We start from the raw sequence: 3,408 nt of genomic DNA on the forward strand, positions 1-3,408 counted from the left end.
TGATGGAACATTGTGATATCTCATGTGAGAGAGCATTTGGAGGAAAAGTGCATGGAGCATTGTGATTACAAGGTTTATTGAGCATAGTGATGACAAGGTTGTGGATCATTGTGATGAAAAGCGCATGGCACATTGTGATGACAAGGGTCATGGAGAATTGTTCTGACAAAGGCATGGAGCATTGTGAGGACAAGGGTCATGGAGCATTGTGATGAAAAGTTCATGGAGCATTGTGGTTACAAAGGTCACAGAGCCTTGTGATGACGTGGGCATGGACTGCTGTGATGACAAACTTTATGAAGCATTGTTATGACTGGAGTCACCGAGCATTGTGATGACAGGGGACATGGAGCATTGTGATGACAAGGGCATGGAGAATTGTGATGACAGGGTCATGGAGCTTTGGTCTGACAATTTTCATAGATTATTGTGATGACAGTGGACATGGTGCATTGTGAAGACAATGGCATGGAGCTTTGTGATGATAAGGGCATGGAGTATTGTGAAGAGAGTTGTCAGGGTATTGTGATGACATATATCCTGGTCCATTGAGATGACAATGGCATGGAGCATTGTGATGCCAAATGTAAGGGAGGATTGTGATGACCAATATCATGGAGCATTGTGATGACTAGGGCTTGGAGCATTATGATGACAAGTGCCATTGAGAATTTTCATGACAATGTTGTGAAGCATTGTGATGACAAGTTCCTGGAGCATTATGATGAGAAAACCATGGAACCATGTGATGAAAAGTCTCATGGAGCATACTGATGAAAAGGGGCATGGAGCATTCTGATTACAGGGGTCTTGGAACATTGTGATAACAAGGTCATGGAGCATTGTGATGACAAGGGCATGGAGCATTGGTCTAATAAGTTTCATGGATTATTGTGATGACAGTTTGAATGGCGCATTGTTAAGACAAGGGCATGAAGTATGGTGAAGAGATGTGTCAGGGAGCATTGTGATGACATATGTAATGGCCCATTTTGATGACAATGGCATGGAGCATTGTGATGCCAAGTGTCATGGAGGATTCTGATGACAAAGGTAATGGAGCATTGTGATGATAATGGCTTGGAGCATTGTGATGACAAGTGTCAGTGAGCATTCTGATGACAAGCTTGTGGAGTATTTTGATGACAATGGCTTGGAGCATTGTGATGACAAGGGTCAGGGTGCATTGTGCTGACAAGTGCATGGAGAATTGTGATGACAAGGGTCACGGAGCATTCTGATGACAAGCTTGTGGAGTATTTTGATGACAATGGCATGGAGCATTGGGATGAAAATGGCATGGGGCTTTGTGATGAAAAAGGCATGGAGCCTTTTCGTGACACGGTTCAAGGAGCATTCTGACGACAAGAGTCAGGGAGCATTGTGATGACAAGTGTATTGATAATTGTGATGACAAAGGTCATGGAGCATTGTGATGAAAAGGGCATGGAGTATTGTGATGACAGGCATCATGGAGCATTGTGAGGACAAGTGTTGTGGAACATTGTGATCACAAGGGTTTGGAGCATTGTGATGATAGAGGTTATGGATCATGTTGATTTCAAGGAGCATGGAGCATTGTGATGACAAGGGCATGAAGCAATGTGATCCCAATGTTCATGGCGGATAGTGATGACAATGGTAATGGAGTACTGTGATGACAAGCGCATAGAGCATTGTAATGAAAAGGTCATGTAGCATTTTGCTGACAAATTCATGGAGCATTGTGATGACAGGTGTCATGGAGCACTGTGATGACAAGCGTCAAGGAGCATTGTGAATACAGTGGTTATGGAACATTGGGATGACAAGGGCATGGATCAATTTGATGACAAGGGTCATGGAGCATTAGGCTGAAAATGTTCATGGAGTATTGTGATGACAGGGGTCATGGAGCATTGTGATTACAGGGGTCTTGGAGCATTGTGATGACAGGAGTCCCTGATCATTGTGTTGTCAGGTGTCATGGAGTGTTGTGATGACAGTGGTCATGGAGCATTGTGATGATATTGGTCATGGAGCATTGTGATGAGAAGGTAATGGAGCATTGGGCTGAAAATTTTCATGGAGTATTGTGATGACAGGGGTCATGAAGCATTGTGATGACAAGGGAATGGAGAATGGAGATGACAAGGTCCTGGAGCATTGTGATGAGATGACCATGGAGAATTGTGATGACAAGTCTAATGGAGCATTCTGATGAAAAGGGGCATGGAAACTTGTGATTATGAGGGTCTTGGAGCATTGTGATGACAAGGGCATGGAGCATTGTCATGTCAGGTGTCATGGAGCATTGTTATGACAGAGGTAATGGAGCATTGTGATGAGAAGGGCATTGAGCATTAGTCTGAAATGTTTCATGGATTATTGTGATGAGAGTGGGCATGGAGCATTGTGATGACAAGTGCACGGTACACTGTGATACATGGGTGATGGAGGATTGTAATGACAAGGGCATGGAGCATTGTGATGAAAAGGGCATCGAGCATTGTGATGACAAGAGTCATGGAGCTTTGTGATGACAAGGGCATGGAGCAATGTGATGAGAAGGTTCATGGAGCATTGTGATGACAATGACATGGAGCATTGTGATGCCAAGGGTCATGGAGCTTAGTGAGGGCAATGGTCATGGAGCTTTTTGGTGACAAGGGTGTGGTGCATTGTGATGAGAAGGGCAGGGAGCATTTTGATGACATGTTCATGCAGCAATTTGATGAAAAGTGTAATGGAACATTTTGATGACAGGCCTTATAGAACATTGTGATGCCAGCGGTCATGGAGCTTTGGGATGAAATGGGTCATGGAGCATTTTGATGACAGGGGATATAGAACATTGTGATGTCAGGGGTCATGGAACATTGTGCTGATAAGGGGATGTAGCATGGTGATGACAAGGGTTATTGAACATTGTGATAACAGGGGTGAGGGAGGATTTTGATGACTAGTGATGGAACATTGTGATATCTCATGTGAGAGAGCATTTGGATGAGAAGTGCATGGAGCATTGTGATTACAAGGTTTATGGAGCATAGCGATGACAAGGTTGTGGATCATTGTGATGAAAAGCGCATGGCACATTGTGATGACAAGTGTCATGGAGCATTGTTCTAACAAAGGCATGTAGCATTGTGATGACAAGGGTCACGGAGCATTGTGATGAAAAGTTCATGGAGCGTTGGGGTTAAAAATGTCACAGAGACTGTTGATGGTGAGGGCATGGACCACTGTGATGACAAAGTCATGAAGCATTGTGATGATTGGAGTAACGGAGCATTGTGATGACAGGGGTCATGGAGCATTGTGATAACAAGGGCATGGAGCATTGTGATGACAAGGGAATGGAACATTGGTCTAATAACTTTCATGGTTCATTGCGATGACAGTTGGAATGGCCTATTGTGATGACAA

The sequence above is a fragment of the Mesoplodon densirostris genome, unplaced genomic scaffold (assembly GCF_025265405.1).
Source record: "Mesoplodon densirostris isolate mMesDen1 unplaced genomic scaffold, mMesDen1 primary haplotype scaffold_37, whole genome shotgun sequence".
NCBI classification, from domain to species: Eukaryota; Metazoa; Chordata; class Mammalia; order Artiodactyla; family Ziphiidae; genus Mesoplodon; species Mesoplodon densirostris.